Below are 18,157 nucleotides of genomic sequence, written 5' to 3'. Positions count from 1 at the left end.
CTTTGCTGGAGACATCACATGAATCAAACAAACTATTTCGGCTCAGATAGAAGAAAATTGCTTTTTGAATATTTTAACTTTTTTTCTCATTCTACCATAGTCGAACAACCATTATTGTTCAGCTAATCTTTAGTAGTTTTAATAAAACAAGATTTTTACAAAATGCCTTTTCCAGATAACTAAATTTATTTATTTTATTTTTTGTTTTCAAAACATTTTTTACGATGGGTATAGGGGAACTGCTTTATTATTCATCTCATTAAACCGATATTCATGAAGAATGCACGGATTAAACATCAAATTTTCACGAAATAATCGAACAAATAAACTAAATCTGCTTACGTGCTCTTATGGAATCGTGCAGCATTGTATATTTAGTAAAATTACTTAGATTTATCCTAAATTTTGTAAAACAAACCATTTTTCCGACGCTTCCATATCCATCTCAAAACTTGAATCATTGCTCAATTATTAATTTTACGACGCCCCCATATTCATCACACTGTCATGAGTGAATAAATCACATTATCATATCATATAAGAATGAACGTAGCCGCACCTCGTCGTAGTAGGTTATCTAGATATCCACTGTAGTTGTTTACGTGCAAAATTGGTAACCTAGGAAACCACTACAATGCTGTAGATTCATGTCAATTATGTCAGAATAATTCAACACTTTCAGTACATACAGTTGAAATTTAGGAATTGTAGAAATTCTCATATATTTCTGCCAATTCAAGCTTGTTTTAGGAAATTTGAGGTGAACATTTTAAAATTGAAGTATTCTTAGTGTAGTGAGTGATTTTGTTTAGTGACTAAAATAATAAGTGGTCCGCTAGTGATGAAAAAAACTTTGGTTGGCTGCTGAACGAGTCCCGTTGTAGTCGTATAGAACAATGCGAGGATTTTGTTTTCTGATGTTGATGATTGAATTAAATCAGTTTTCGATCTCCACTGCCCGACTATGATATCAAATTTAGTGCTTTTGAGTGAGTTTTTGAGAATTATAGTTTATGAGGAATCTAAAGTGAACTAAGAAGAATCCATTCCATGGATTAGCAGATTTGTTTTAAGAAGAAAGAAAGTATGCGTTTATTCCTGTTTCCAATTGTGTTTCATGTAGTTTGAGATAAATATATGGGCTGAGATGAATAATAGAGCAGTTCCTCTACTTATCGGAAAGACAAAGTTATTAGTTTTAACTCTTCAGAAGCCATTACACCGTTCGGGCTCTGAAAATATTTCTAATCATCGATACCTCTTTTACATAAGCTCATTTCAGAAATGAGTCGTGATTCAAAAAAACTAACAGCACAAAGTTGCATCTTTAGCTCAGTTCAAAAAAATAATGAAATTGTCCTATGTTATATGGAATTGCTCGAATTGGGCAAATTGCTCGATGAGGATCCATGCCATCCATGCCTGCGATTCGATGCTTAGGAAAAGATTTAAAACAAGGAACTTGGGTTCTTTATGACTTGAAGCCAAAGGACGTGAAGCGTCGTTTTTTAACGTGTAAATAATTGCTCCAACGGAAAAAAAGTGTTTTGTTCATCGCATCGTGACGGACGATGCAAACGATTCTACTGCATGACAATGCTCGGTCTCATATTGCCAAGGTCGTTAAAACTTACATAAATGAGACACTGTTACCTTCATATATCCCAAATATTACGTCGTTCGATGGCACATGATCTATAAAGGCATCGAAAAATGGATTGATTTGTAGATATTAGTATTTCTGAGATACCTATTTGTAAATTTTGGGTCTTGAAAAATATTGTTTAGTGCTCTTGAGCCCAATACTGATTTTCAATTCACGATAGATTTTTAATTTGTGCTCTTCTACGCATTATTAGATGCGTTAAACCTTTTTGCCTTTCTCTTAGAATGGTATAGCAATCACTTGCTAAACCGAAGGTATAAAAGTGCTGCCGAATGGTACACATCACCCGACTCAGTTCGACGAGCTGAGCATTTTCTGTATGTGCGTGTGTGTGTGTGTATGTGCAACTTTTCAATCTCACTCGATCTCCTCAGAGATGGCTGGACCGATTTTCATAAAATTATTCTCCAATGAATGGTCTTGTTGCCCCATAAGACTCTATTGATTTGTTTTGCAATGACTTTCACTTTGCCTATTATGTTTAAAAATGTGAAATCCAACTTTGAAAAGAAACATATTCTGGAGACTACTTAAGCTCACTCACTTTTCTCAGAGATGATTGAATCAATTTCCACAAAATTAAAGTCAAATGAAAGGTCAACCTGCTTTATAACACCCTATTGAAATTTATTATAATTGGACTGTAACTTCGTCTGCAATGTATCAGAATGTGAAAACCCCGAAACTTCATTATCTCAGAAACTACACAACCGATATGAACAATATTGATATCAAATGAATGGACTAGTTAAGGGTTAACTAATGAATTATAATGATTGAGCACGTTGAAAAGAAAGTCATATTTGAAATAGAAAAAAAATCTCACTATAAAAAATCGAAACTAAAATGATATTTAATTGAATGATTTATGATCGAGTCCAACCTAAATATGAGTATAGTGGCGTTTCGGTTATATCACGATTAAAAAAAATCACGTCATATACTTGAAGCATATTTATTTCATGTTATTTGCATGTGTTATTGTATGTTCAAATGTGTGTGAATGTTATTTTTGAAATGTTCGGGCTTTTGGCTACCAGAAATTCGTTATTTAGAGTGAAAAATAAATCCAGCAGAAATTATCAAAGTGTATACAAGATTATACAAATCAACCATTTTTGTGAATTTTGGTGCCTAGCCATTACGAAAACGCGTCAAAAGTTCTCAACCACTCCTACGCGAACGTTAACCGTTCGCCTCCTGTCTCTGTTGAATCTATGGAGACGCTAAGTGAAACATTAGACAGGGATCTATGGAACGAATTCGAGGGATTTGGATCGATAGTAATATTTTAGCGAAAAACTTCCTTCTACATAATTGTACAATGTGATGGAGCGCACATTTTCCTGTAATCACAAATTAGAGTTACCCAAATTTTTCGATAAAATCCGGCATCGAACTTTCTTATCTTTGCAGATAGAGTTAAACGATTTTCTACCATGTTGTTGCCTCGTAAATTTTGAGCAACTTTGAGGAATAAAGTGTTTTTCTATCTTTTGAAATAACCGATTTAGAGCTATATTACTAAATCACAAGAAGAAAACTACAGTGTGGTTCTACAGCTTAAACTAAAAATAATGAAAGATTATAGCTATTAAACCATTCCTGTGAATTTAGGTGCCCCTAACCATTTCAAAAACGCGTCAAAAGCTCCCAATCACTCTAACGCGAACGTAAACCGTGCGCCTCCTTTCACTGTTGAATCGATGGAGACGCTAAGTGAGCCATTCGACAGCGTTCTAGGGAACGAGGTTAAGAAGAAATTCAGATCAACATAGCAACGCAATAGCAGAATGGCCTTCAGTTGGCATGACACTGGTCAACACAGATGCACTTTAAAAGCTCAAACTGGGAAAAGGATTCCTGTAAATTTTGGTGCTCCTAGTCATTACAAAAACGCGTCGAAAGCTCTCAATCACTCAAACGCGAAAGTTAACTGTGCGCTTCCTTTCCCTGAATCAGTGGAGACGCTAGGTCTACCAGTCGACAGCGTTCTAATAAATTATGCAATACGATGAAGCGCACATATTTCTGTAATCACAAATTAAAGTTACCCAAATTTTCGATGATATCCAGCATCTAACTTTCTTATCTCTGCAGATAGAGTTAAACGATGTTCTAAAATATTGTAGCCTCGTCAATTTTGCACAACTTTGTAGAATTTTTTTTTATCTTTCAAAATAACTGATTCAGAGCTATATTACTAAATCACAAAGAAAATTACAGGTGCTGTCTCAAACTGAAAAAAAAATAAAAATTCTAGCCACTAAACCATTCCTGTGAATTTTCGTGTCCCTAGCCATTTCAAAAACGCGTCAAAAGCTATCACCACCTCCAGCGCGAAGGTTAGCCGTGCGCCTCCTTTCACTGTTGAATCGGTGGTGACGCTAAGTTAACCATTCGACAGCGTTCTAGGTAACGAGTTTATGAAGAAACTCAGATCTAAAGCCCAATGGTAATATTCTAGAGAAAAACTTTATTTTTTGTTACAGACGGATAATTATCGTTGACAAAAGTATAATTTCCCAAAATATTCATTTGTTCAATTCACTAATACGGTCCATACTCGTTTATTCGGAGTTTTGGAAATATTGACGTATAACTGACACCGGAAGAATTCACAAGTTCTGCAGGATCGTACCAACGATCATCCCAAAATTAAAGATTTAAAAACACGTAGAATCATTTATCAGTAAATACATGAATGTTTCATACAGTCTCTTTCCATACGTACACTTTTATTGTAACAATATTCGAGATCTGCCAGAAAAATGAGACAAAGTTGTATCTACCAATGGGCGTTATTTTGCAGAATTTCTGGTTTTTTTTTCAAATAAAGTTTTTATTTTGAGAATAAACAATGAGAACTTTATTGCGCACCTAAAAATTTTCAAATTTACGTTTCAGTTCTAGTTGATGTATGAATTTATCTACAGATACTCTTCGTTATAGTTCAGACAATCCACCGTTGGTAAAGTTGAGCTGCCTTTTTCCTACTCTGAATTTACCCTTTGTAACTTACAAAAATTAACCCTTTGTTACGGCACCATCAAACCACTGTGGCTGTGTTGACAGCTTACCAAATCTGGTCGTAAATGCACAGAATTTGTGTGAGCTTTACTAAACGAAGGAATGCAATTTCCAGCCACTCTTCTTTCAAGGTTTTCGAGTTCAATGCCTTTTTGGTAACATGAACACGGGTTTTCCGTTCGTTGCTGTGAATCTTTAACCAGATCAAGACTTTCCTAGCAAATTTATCAGCATAACCGAACTTAAACTCGCTGGGGACAGCTGCCGAAACGCGTGTGTTTTGGCGTCCATCAACAAGCAAACTCTCTTGCAAATTCCGAGCACGTCCGATTTGATTGCCTGCTGGCATGAAAGTTATGATAACCTTCTCGTACACGAATTCCCCTGATTGTGCAATATGTTTTCTAAGATATCATAATTCGAAAACCCTGGGCTGGTCCTAATTGTTCTCAAGATCATTAGCATTAGCTACAGATCGTGGGTGTGTATTTTTTTAATCTTTTTGAATAACAGTTTGGGACCACTTCAGTACATCACATACTGTCACATTTACCGTTTTTGTGATTTGTTTTTCTTGCCAGAGCTTGTAAAACTCATGTTAAGTTCTCGGAATTCGCCGTAGCAGAAGCTGAATATTCATTTCTTTCATTCCCTTTCCCAATGTTGATGAATTAAATCCACCCGAACATGACATTTTACTGAATCGACTTGTGGAATTTTGCATCGCATTTTGCCACTCATTTGTTTATGAAAGTAATGTATGAAACCAGTAAGCATTGGGCATTGTAATGGATGATACATATTAAAAATTAGTTTTACTCTGCAAGCATTTTACAGAAAAACACTGATCAACAGATACTTCACTTCCAGGAGTTAGTTACAAAAATAATTGAACTTTTGGTATAGGCTTCAATCAAGTAAACGATATATGAACGATCAAAAAGTTCACTCTACTAATCGCATGGTTAATAGATAGGATAGATAGGAATGAAGCAGGAGAAAATATTCTACACCAAATGCTTTTAATATTCATTTTCACACAGTTCTGCCCATTCTCCGAGCTTTGCATCTGACTGTATTAATTTTTCACTGTGGATGCCCAAAATCTATTGTCTTCTCTCTCTCTCTCTCTCTCTCCTGCATGACATTCTATGAAAGGGATCGGAAAATTAAAGTTTTTCGTAACAAACTACTGTCAAATTAATCCCAGAACGAAAAGTAGGATTGCTTTAGTAAAACGAAAGATTCTAACAAACTCGAGCATTTTTATTCACTCAAAAAATATTTAATTGTATATTCACAGAACAAATGACGGACATCGGACATTGATTGACGTATCCATCAATATAAATTGACAGAAAAGCCTCTTTTTACATTTAGTACACTTTTGAATGCATTTTTACATGATAAAACCTGTAGGGATTGTGCATTTTATAATTGTTATCCAAACATTATCCCATTGGGTCAAGCATTATTATGTTATCAATAAAAACACACACTAACAAGTTCGATTTTCCATAGAAAAGGTGTAAAGCAAAAACTTTGAAAAACAGCTTTGAAGTTTGGTTTTTGATTATTTCGCATTGGAAAATTTGGTAGGGAGTGCATCGATATTTGAGACATTTATCTTGGTACAATGCTTCAATAATGTAAATCCATACTAAATAATTTGAAAACATGCAAAAAAAAATTCGACCATTTTTGATTTTGATGAAACTTTATACGTGTGCGTTTGTTTTACCAAACAATAGTTTTCACATGAAAAAAAAAATTTTAGACTCAAGAGTAATTTTATAAGAAAACGTATTCAATGCTCAGAAACATTCGGGAAACTAACTGAAAATAAATTGTAGGGAATTGATAATGCCTTGTTTTTTTACTGAAAAATATACATTAGGTAAAATTTTAAACACTTAAAAAAAAAAATTTATTTTTTCTTAGTTTTTCGGTAACAGGTTCAGGATAGAGTTATGTGAGACAAAATTAGTTTTTGAAGGTTGAGTTGCACATGGTTTTTTTTCACATTTTTGAAAATATTTGTAATCCAATATTTTTAAGCTAGGAAAATAAGAAAATAACAAAGACGCTTAGATTGGAACAAAAAAGGTCATTTTTCCCTTGCAATTTATTAACTTCAGGTTATTTGAAAACTTTTGGTAACAATGTCAGGGTATAGAAAATAACCTTTTTAAAAGTTAAATTTGAAACTTCTCAAATTAGTTCAGAACAAATAAACTGACTTTGAAAGAATTTTGAAAAAAAAAAAATACTCACGATAGAAAACATGTCAATAACTGATGTCATATAAAAGCGGCTTGTGAGATTGTAAGCATTTTAGAAATACAGATGAGAGAGTTATTGCACTCTCCTAACTTTTCAGTTTAACAATAATTGATAAATGCTTTACCTTTGATGAAAAATTTCATGAGCATTTATAGCTCAAAACGCAAAAATAGCATTCTTTTGACTCCAATTTCCAACATTTGCCACTCAATATGAATTTTATTCGATGAAGAATCTGATCGATCCTTGGACTACAGTAAATTCATGAAATATTCAAAATACTACAAGGTATACAGCCCTAGGGGTTGTATGAAATGGTGACGTAGGACTAAATGTATATATTATATGCTGCGCTAAACTGTTCATAGGCAACACTACCGTTTATTTTTGATGGTCGTTATTGTAAAACTAACGATGCATGAATACATGAAAATTTTACACTAGTAGTAGTTGCGAAAATTCTCATAACTCTTATCTTCAAGCATCTATAGTTCTGAAAAGAACCGATACCATAATCTTCAGTTAGAAATTTGTGCTACAGAACGCTGATAATCGTACCAACGGTAGCTTTGAATATTTTTCTTGGCCGCGCATAATGAAATTTGCTCTCCGCTGTGCCTTCCAGTAGCTGTGCCAGCAAAATATCCTACAGCGAACGATGGTAACTGTTGCTGCCGTATGCAAAATAAAGGTAACATGCTCCGCAGTGCCTGGAAGTTGACACGTATGCAGCTCTCGTTTCTCAATGTCGCGTACCTTTAACAGCTGCACTGCACTCGCTATTGTGTAACAAACTAAACTGAAGCTGAATTTTCTACACGCAGTCTTTTGTATCGAGTTCAGAGCAGATTTTTGCCATTAGGGCGTGGTCACGCAGCTTAGAGAAGGACATACAAACCAAAACACTTTGTTGAGTCAAAATATGTAGGCTAGGGCGCCAATCATCGTATGGAAAAAAAGTGACCAGAAAATTTCAAAAAAAAAAACCTGTACAAAATGTTCACCTGCTCGAAAAAACACCCTGTGCAAAATTTCAGCTCAATCGGACTTAAAATGGGGGGCGCAAAGCGATTGAAGTTTGGCTTTTTTGAAAACCGAAAAATCACCCAAGGGGGGGGGGGTACGTGAAATTTCAGTTTTCGAAAATTTTTTTTTGATGCCAAATGACTTGAAAACGCATGAAACGTAGAGAATTGGTGTCATCTGTAAAAAAAATTTTTTGCAAAAATTTACTCTCTGGGACTTAGTCGTTTTTTTAATTGTGGAAGGCGGAGTTCAAAATGTTTAGAACTTATTTGTGGAAATACATCACTAGTCTATCGAAATAGCTTGTATAATGATATACACTATAACTAGCATCGAATACATTATGTTTCATTAGGGTGGTTCATTTATTCGACATAGGGTGGTTCATAATATTGTGTGAAAATGAGAATAAAATGAAAAAATCACTTTTCACTGAATACCAATAGAAATATTCCTCAAAATATAATATTTGTTAAATCATTGTCGTCAGGGTGGCAATGTTGAATTGGAAAAATTATAAGTAAAATGGCAAAAAATTACAGAACAAATTTACAAAATGTATCAAACTACTCTGTGCAAAAATTATCTCAACCAAAATTAAGATTGTGTCTCGTAAGAAAGGTTGAATGCTTTCATGTCATTTGCGAAATCACACACAGGAGGTACATGGAATTTTAATATTTGAAAAATGTTTTCGATTCCAAGTGTCTTAAACTTTTAAATGAAGCGGTGGAAACTGATGGAATATGTTATATTACTTTGTTTGAAAAATCTACTCTCTAAGACACTTGAACTCGTCTTTCGAATGTTGTACCAGACAATTTATTCGTTTTATTAACCACAATAATCTCCTTTGCCAACACTTGATTGAACATACAGTGCTCTGGCTTATATAATCGAACAAAAGACTTTTGCGTCGTTTTGACAGTTCGACCATACATTTTCTGTCAAGTTTACATCATCAGAACGTGAACGTGCCCATTGGCTGAAACTTTGCATAGACGTTTTTATAGGCAAAAGATGCAATTTTGTGCTATTGGTTTAATTTATTGAAACCAACTCATTTTTGAGAAGCTATTGGAAAATGCTATTTCGGATAGGTATTGATGATTACAAAATTTTTTAGAGCCAACACGGTTCGTTTGAGCAGTGTGACACCTTCGGCAAAGTTGTAGATAATAGTTTTGATTTTCAAAAAAATATACACTCTAAAAACAAATTACTAGTTTGAAGAAAAAAAAAAAAAAGAAGGTTAGAAATTAATTATCGAAAACAGCCCATTTAAAAAAACTAATTTTTTTTATAAAAACCTTGAAAGTTTACCTGAAGAAAAAAAGTTATATATTTTAAATTTGTTTTTTTCACAGGGTACATTTTTTTGGAGGATCGAAGTTATTATTTACAGCTTTTCCATATACACTATGCCAATCAAATAAACCGTTTTGGCTGTAGAAATATTCTTGATTCCTTTTGGAAATTAAAAATATGTCTACAGTTGAAACGGCATAGTGTCTTCGGCAAAGTTGTAGATAATATTTTGTCCTTCCAAAAAAATATGCCTTTCAAAAAAAAATAATTGAAAATATTATTTTTTTAAATTTTTTTTTATTCAAAAAATTAGAATTTATTTTTCTTAATTTCTATATGATCAGACTGGTTTCATTGTTTTGGTAATCTTTCGTAGGTTTTATTAAAAAAATAAAGTTTTTTAAAAAATGAGCCCTTTTGAATAATTAATTTTTAATCTTTCTTCTAACTCCTGAATGAATAATTTTTTGAGTGTAATTTTTTTGAAAAGACAGGATTATTATCTACAACTTTGTCGAAAACGTCACATCAATCAAACGTGCTTTTTTTTATTTTATACTGATTTTTCACAATAATATGAACCACCCTATGCCGAATAAATGAACCACCCTAATGAAACATAATGTAATCTTTTTTTTTTTTTTTGAAATTCGAGATGACCATTTTGCCTGGCACCCAAATGTAGGTAGTGGAATTTATTACGTCCATGTTATTGTTATCTGTGCTCGGGAAGCAAGCTAATAACGAGGGAAATGTATGGGAAAGTTTGACCTTGTAACTTTTCACCTTTTTCCACCATTAAGGCATTGTTTACAGTTCCAAGCGAAGTTAAAAATTTGACAAGTGAAAAAGCGTAAACTTTCGCTTGCGAAATCTGTCGTGAAAACCCGTTTGTGGAACACGCAGGTATTTCACTAGCCTGCAGTTTACAGTTTAAATGAAGCGAAATTCACGAGTTAACACTCCGAGCGAAATAAAAATTGGTAGCCACTGACAGAATATAAACGCACGCAAGTTTTCGCTTGCATGCGTGAAAAAAGTAAACCCCAGTGAAAAAAGATGAGATCCACAACCTTCGATTTCGCTGGATCGAATTTGTTTACAGTTCCAAGCGAAGTGAAATTTTGGCAGGTTGCATTTTTCACGAGCGTGAAAAAATGAACATTTTGTATGAGATTTTCACTTCGCTTGGAACTCTAAATAGGGCTTAAGCAGTAAAGCAACAATGTTGAACATTATATCAAACAATTGTTACACATTTTATCTATCCACCTAACTGCACTCTTCAAATTTTCAAATTAAACAATAATTGATAAATGTTTTACTTTTGATGAAAACTTTTATGAGCATTTACAGCTCAAAACGCAAAAATAGCATTCTTTTGACTCCAATTTCCAACATTTGCCACTCAATATGAATTTTATTCGATGAAGAAACTCTCACAAAGGCGTCTGCAAAAGGTGAATAAATAAATGTTGATCAAATCATAACTTAGAAACCTCTAAAAAAATAATAAGCCGCACCAAGTGCTAATCCGCGAACTGGAAAATGTAAGGTCGCTTGTCATTGAATACAATCATGTTCACTAAACTGTAGATTTAGTTTTCGTCCTCCTGTACTTTTCAAAACCACAAGGGGAGCTCGTAACCTCAAGGTTACAGAGTTCGCTTCAGTCTGCGTAGGCTCCGTAGATCGTCTTCCACCTGATCGATCTCCCTTACACGCTCGCACCTTTCTGTCTCGTAGTTGACGTATTGGAATGGAACCATCCTTACCGGGCTGTCGTCCGACATACTTAAGACAGGCCCTTGTACCTTGTAAATTTTAGCGTTGTGGACGATAGATTGCTCCCCTACCAGCTTATGCAGTTCGTGGTTCGTTCGTCGTTCCATTACGTTCTCCACCTGCAGTACACCGAAAATGGTACGCAACACCTTCCACTCGAAAACTGCAAGGGTGTGTTGGTCCTCCGGTCCATGTCTTATGACCGTAGAGAACTACCGGTCTGATCAGTGTCTTGTAGATGGTCTACTTGGTGCGGTGGCGAATTCTACTCAATCGGAGCGTTCATCGGAGATTTTTCGAGCACGCTAAACCACTCCAAACCACTGCACTGCTTGTTTAATCCCGTTTTGCTACATAACAGTAATTGATTTGGGTTGCTTCCTCTCAATTTGCCTTTTTTCTTCAATATTCTCATAATTTACATTTTCTATCGAAATTGCCTCTAGAAGGAAATTCTGGCTACACCACTGGTCCACAGTAAGCTCATGAAATATTTAGAAAAGAATACCAAAGCTTAGCTTGTTTTTAATAAGGTTCAGTTAATGGATTGCTTTTTTTTGCCGTCTTTTGATGCCAAATGTCTACTACCTGCAAATTTTTTCATCGGTCTAATATAAGACACTTTAACCGCTTTAATTTGTTTTCCCGAATAGCTCGAACTTTACATGGGGACTTTTTTCGAGAAGACGAAACTTTTAAGCCCTACCGCTGAATTAAATTCGAATGTCAATTTTTTCCTATGTATTCGAATGATTTGTACCCCAATCTACCTATTGCATATTTTCAGGTTTTTTCCACATTTTATTTGGACTGCTGCGAATGCGAAAGAATAGATATGCAGTCATACGATTATACGTAGTCCTACCACAGTCATACAGACGTACCACAAGATTTATTCTCAAAGATCAAAATAACGATCAATTCAAATAAGTTTCAGATATGCGGAATATGCTTTTTGCAGTATTTCTTGCATTCGCATCTTGCTTTAGATTTTCGCATACTAAATTTCTCCTTTATTAAACCTTAAGGGAGTGACAGCATCATTTCGACTTTCCCAACGCGTTCCACTCAGAGGCTTTACCGTAAGAGAAGTAATGGTGCTTATTACGGGAGTCACTTCACGGGGAAATATATTTCACTCTCACGCTCACTTCACTTTTTTAGACCTATTCCCGATTCCACCTCAAGTGAGGTGACAAAAATCACCTGCGTGGAGTGAGATTGACAGTGAAGTGAAATTAGGAATAGGACAAGTGAAATGAGATTGTTCCCTAGCTCAAAAATCTCTAAGTCCCAGAAAGTCGTTTTTTCCGTTTTTTTAGATAACACCAGATCTTGACGTGTTCTGCATTTCTAAAACATTCGGCATCAAAAAAGAAATGTTTTTTTTCGGCATCGAAAATTTCCTGAAATAGTTTGCATTTTTTTTATCGAGCAAAAAAATGAAAATTTGACCGCTTTAAGGCACGGATCAAATTCTGATTCGTTTCGTCACTCTAGAATAAATCCAATATTTACCATTAGATCACAAATCAATCAACTTTAAGACTTATGGCATCTTCGTGGAATCATTTCACCGTTCAAAATGGTCGTGAGATAATTCTACGCAAATCGTCGCTTTCCGTTCTCACTGAAAAAAAAAATGAAAATTCCTTGCACGACACTGAAAAAGTCTACTGCATCAAAACATGACTTGGCACCATCGTTAACAACAAGATTGAGGGATTGTATGCTGCATGGAACGGATTGATTTTTAAAAAAAAAGTTTAAGATAATAAGTTTAAGAGATTATACCAGACCTCGACGTTTCATGCATTTCTAGGACCATTTTTTTTCAATATCGAACATATTACGAACTACCCATGCATTTTTAATCGGCAGAAAAAGTGAAACTTTGACCGCTTTGAGGCATTTTGCAAGAAGACTGTGGCATGTGGAGTGTTAGTACAAGGTTAGTATATGAAAATGTGGATGTAGTTATTTGTGTGAATGCGCGATATTTGCATTGAAAAGTTCTATATCACTAAGCTCGAAGCTCTGAAAACAAACGACTTTCCCCAATATATAACTTTTAGTAAAATATTACTTTGGTTCACGATAAAGTGTCACGAGCTCTATCAAGTATGTAGTTCGTAAAGCGACAAGACATCACCTTGCGCATCCTGCAAATAGACCATTTTACGAGAAGTTTCTGAACTCAATTCATGAATGAAATTTTGACAAAAAGCTCGGAACCGCTGACATAACGCACGTAAAAGCAACAACAATATCAGCAGGATCCGTGACACCTGTCAGTTCGTAAAATGGTCTATTGTATGGTACATGCCTGGTCGCGTCGCACGTGAATGAAAATCCTGCTAGCGAGAGAAAAAATTTCCTCGTCGCCTAAAAAATAAGCACACGCATTAAGCAGGTATTAGACGAAGCAAATATTTGCTATTTTTCAATACAGATTTTATTTTGTGCAAATAAAAATCGTACCAAAAATAGCAAATATTTGCGTCGTCTAATACCTGCTTTAGCCGTCTGTTTGCCGCCCCTCGATGATTGACGAGCAGGCTACCGCCTGCTTCGCCTACGCGTTAATCCGCCCCTGGGTCCTATACAAATTTAGAACGTATTCCCCACGAAAAAAAAGACCTTTGTGTGTCTGCCGAAGGCACCCTTTTAACCTAATTCTTTTCCAAAAATTAATCGTGATTGAAAGAACACTAATTGTTTATATTGACATCTATTGCCTATAGATACATATGTGTAAAGCTTCAGCCTAAACAAGAAAGATCGATCAAAATCATTTCCGTATGTTGCATGGAATAGTTCACATATACTTATAGAATTCATATGAAATGAAATTCAGTTTGTAATTGTTGAAGCTAAAAATGTGTTTCAACACCTTATTTTTTGTATGGGAATTACATCAAATAAAGAAAATTATTTTTCTCCATCCTATAATGGAAATAGCACTGATAGATAGGATAGACTTATGTGGCCATAACAGCGATATTTGTAAAAGTCTTGATGACTTCGAGTTAGTCTGATTAAAAATAACGAAAGCCATTATATCGATAACAGTCAAAAATATAAAAATCATACATTTAATTTTCAAATACCTATTAAGAACTGGAACAAAATAAAGAAAGAAATGTGTTATCTATAAGGGTGCTAGGGATAAAATACTTGAATACTTTCCTGAAGAAGGGAAATTTTTAATTTCACTAAAAGTACGCAAAATAAAAGCAGAATAAATTACTTACCCAGAAGATTGACGGAACTCTAATTTTCAATTGATAATTCTTATAATCATTTAAAACTAATATAAATTTGTCAGGTTTTATTGAAAGAGCGTCAGCACTGGAAATATTAGTGTTACAAAAATAAAAAAAAGAATAAACGAATATACACCAAACCGCTTTTTAGGCGATATTTACTCCAATTTCGGAATTTACATGATTTTTATAAATAACTCGGTTATTGGTAGTATGTTTCAACTCCGTTTTTGTTCAAAACGTTTAATTAATCATGCGTTAGTTATACGCGATCCAAATTTGCTCGTTTCTGGCTCTTTCCACTACAATGCAGATGAGAAGAGACGGTCTCACCGTTTACTACTTATATAAAAGCAGTGTACACGGTCGCCATCTACATTCACCTTTAATTTGGCGGAAGCAAAATTTCACTTAAGTTTCTAAAGAAAAAATGTGAATACCCTTATAATCATCATGTCAGAACTAAAACTGTTTCCGTCGTTTTGGAATGAAAACATTGCTTTTGATAAATCTAGCGAAAGATTTTTTTATCGTTGATTGTTTTTGTTGTGGGTCGAAAAAATATATGTATCTATATATACTCATCCCATGCACCTTGGTTACTTTCGATTGTATCATGAATTCAAATTTAAATCGTGCGACTGCGTTCGAAGAATTTACAGTATTTGAAACTGTATCAATAACATTGATGGGAAAGACAATATGGCCGCAGGATTTTATCCATTTCAATGCATTGATATCAAATAAAAGCAACGAATATGAAAAAATGTATGAAATCAAAGCGATTCGACTCTGACATCGAGCAATTTTGCTTTGTTGATCATAATTGAATTATGGATACAAGCATACCATTCGAACTAGAGTCACGTTGAAAAACATGGATTGCACCTAACTAAAGGCGTTCCAAATTATGTTAGATGTTTCAATGGTATGAAACATAAGAATTTTCAACAACCAGTTTCAATCACTTTCAAGTCTTCGATCACTGCTCTTACTGCCTTTTCAATTCACAAACCACTTACCGTAGAAAAACAGACGAACTAAACATTCAAAATGAGGCTTCTCCTACACCGGTTTCATGTTCATCACCTGCTACCGTTTAGCATAAACATCAAATCCGGGCTGGGTTAGTATTTCGAACTTTATCTTTCACTCATTTGGTATTTAGCTAAGCAGTAAATTCTTCTGACAGTAGCCGTATTTTCCTACACTCTTACTCGTTCCGTACATACGACCACTGTTTACCGTTTCGTGCACATCAATTATTAAATTTTCGTAATTTGCCGCTTCGCTTCTTAACTTTTACGACAGGAGAAGAATCTAGGGCTGACGAAGTTCCAAATTTTCATCAGTTCTCTTCAACTGCTGTTCTTGGAAAATTCATCAAACGTAGTTTAACGCTTCAGGCAGCAGCAATATATTAATACGCCGTTTACAATCTCCCACGAGAAAATTATGCCGGAGCAATCTACGCTGTCAATTTTGCGTTTTATTTCTTTCTACTGGTAGATTCCGGCTTTGCACGCTTCACTGGCCTTGACTGTTGACCCGAGTCGCATCAATTCACTGGTCACCACGTTGAAAAATCACTGCATAAAACGACAGACCGTACGAAAAAAAAAACAACACTGACCAACCGAATTGTGGTCACACATAAACAACCGTAACTTCACTTCATTTACCCAAAACCCTAATTCAGTAACGGTAGCACAGGTTTGGCAATTTGAATCATCCTATAAATCGTTTCCGCCACTGTATATATTCAGGCTGAGGAATGTGCTTCACACCATTGTGACCGCAGCCGTAGACCATAACCGACACAGTCGGGGTCTCACAACAACTAGACAATAAACTGTTGCCGTCAGGCACTGAGCCGCGTAATCCACACGCTGGTGCGTAACAACAACGAAAAGAAAAACCAAACCAAGTACTCAAACGTTTTACAATATTCCGTCGTACCGATTTCCGGTTGCAAGCCCTTCGTTATGCGTCCGATCCGTACGAAATACCGAGCAAAACTGTCCGCTATTCCGATGGACAAGCCGCCACCGAGGTTAGCTTGGGTACAGCCACCCAACCACCCACAGCATGCACCCGAAAGAACACGATCTGTCGTCGAGGACCAAAAACCACCCACCGCCACTGCCACTTACTAGCTGATTGTTAGCTCTTCAGAAGCAGATAGACGCATGTTCAGTTCGCATCCGCTACCACTGTGTAGAGTCAACTGCGAAATGCACAAGCAGTCGGCCAAGTCGCATCTTGGCCGCCACCGCTTCCGAGAGAAAAACGGAGGGTTGCGTTCGGTTTGCTGTGAAAAAGGATGCGCACACTCGGTCTCTCGTTTCCCCTATTTGTTTTGGTTGCGATCGGGAGCGGTCGGGTTTATTCGGCCAATCAGCTGGTCGCCTTTGAGGGTAGTAGTAGTGAAATGGATTGGAATTTTTTGGTTGTTTTCGAGGGTATTACGAAAGATGGCTCTGAGGGAGTGAGGTTTTCAGGAAGGATTCAGTTGATTTTCCTTTCTTGATGCTAGGTTTCGCGTTCGATGGTTCCCGAATCGGCTTATTGGTTTTGTTCTCTGCTTTTCAATTTTGTTTAGTAGCATTTTTTTTGGATGCAATTTGCACATTTTATGGAGACTTCTGACTGAAATAATTTTTTTTGATAAATTTTATTCTTAAGATGAATATACGAATTACAAAACCAAATTCATTCTCTACTGTTGTTTCGCACTATTTAGATAGAAAATAAGCTTAGAAGAGCTGACAAAACAATTCTGAACATTAGCCAAGGATAGAAGATGAATGATTCCAAATGTAGCTTAAGGGGTTATATACCTTTTTAGTTTTCATAAAAAGCGGAAATAAATTTATTACATTATCTTCAAATACAACATCTTGAGAACATTTCCACAAATTTTCATAAAGATCTGAGCAATAGGAAGAAAGTTAGAGCGATTTGCAACGCGCCTCACCACGGCCGCATAAGCTAAACTTGAAACTTTACACGCGATTATCTCGGAATAGTTTTTTTTTGCGGAAAATGACTTTGCCGTGATCCTGATTGCGGGAAAACTACTGAACCGATTTCCTTCATCTTTTTTTTAAATTTTCGTTATAAAATTCGCCGGTCCTTGAACGATCGCTTTTTGAAACATACAGTTACATTTTGCCGCAAAAAAATTTTTAATGCATTTTTTTGCGCTCAAAACGTGCATTTTTTGGGAAAAACGTTCCCGTTTGCACTGAAAACAAAATACTCATAAAAGCGATCGTTCAAGGACCCGGCACACTTCTAAAATAATGAAATAATATGAGTTTTTTGATTTCGGTTGATCCGCTGGGTCTCTATCAGGATCACCGCAAGCCTCTGCAAAAAAATAGCGTTTCGAAGAAACGGCCATTACTCCAGTAATAATTGGTATATCTCAAAATTAAACGTATTTTCTTGTTGTTGATAAACTGTACTTTCAGAAAAATACAACTTTGATGCAATAAAAATGGTGCTAAGCACTCAAAAATAAATTCAACCTTCCCTCATTTTTCTCGACCAAAAAGGTATATAACCCCTTAAACCGCTTGAATACCTTCTAAAGGCAGAGATTGTCGAAAAAATAAATTGAAAGCTAATTCGGTTTTGAAACAACTTTATCAAAAGAAAACAAAATGATTCCATACTTAACTTAACAAAACCCAAAAAAAAATGTTCTAATATGTATTGCTAAGTTACTAGAAAAGTTTGAACAAATTGTAGGAAAAAAATCAAGCGTTTCAAATGAACACATATTCAG

The 18,157-nt window shown here is 35.3% G+C and overlaps 1 protein-coding gene across 1 annotated transcript in view; it reads right to left on the bottom strand.

Moving 5' to 3' along the window:
- LOC129727833 (uncharacterized) overlaps positions 1 to 16,522 on the bottom strand; it is a 303,501-nt gene extending 286,979 nt beyond the window's left edge. Inside the window, exon 1 of the mRNA XM_055686045.1 lies at positions 15,387 to 16,522. The gene's annotated coding sequence lies outside the window, so the exon portion shown is untranslated. The remainder of the gene's footprint in view (positions 1 to 15,386) is intronic.
- Between the last annotated feature and the right edge of the window lie 1,635 nt (positions 16,523 to 18,157).

Source organism: Wyeomyia smithii, chromosome 3 (assembly GCF_029784165.1).
Source record: "Wyeomyia smithii strain HCP4-BCI-WySm-NY-G18 chromosome 3, ASM2978416v1, whole genome shotgun sequence".
Taxonomy (NCBI): Eukaryota; Metazoa; Arthropoda; class Insecta; order Diptera; family Culicidae; genus Wyeomyia; species Wyeomyia smithii.
Note: the sequence above shows the minus strand (reverse complement) of the source record. Positions and strands in the feature narration are given on the sequence as shown.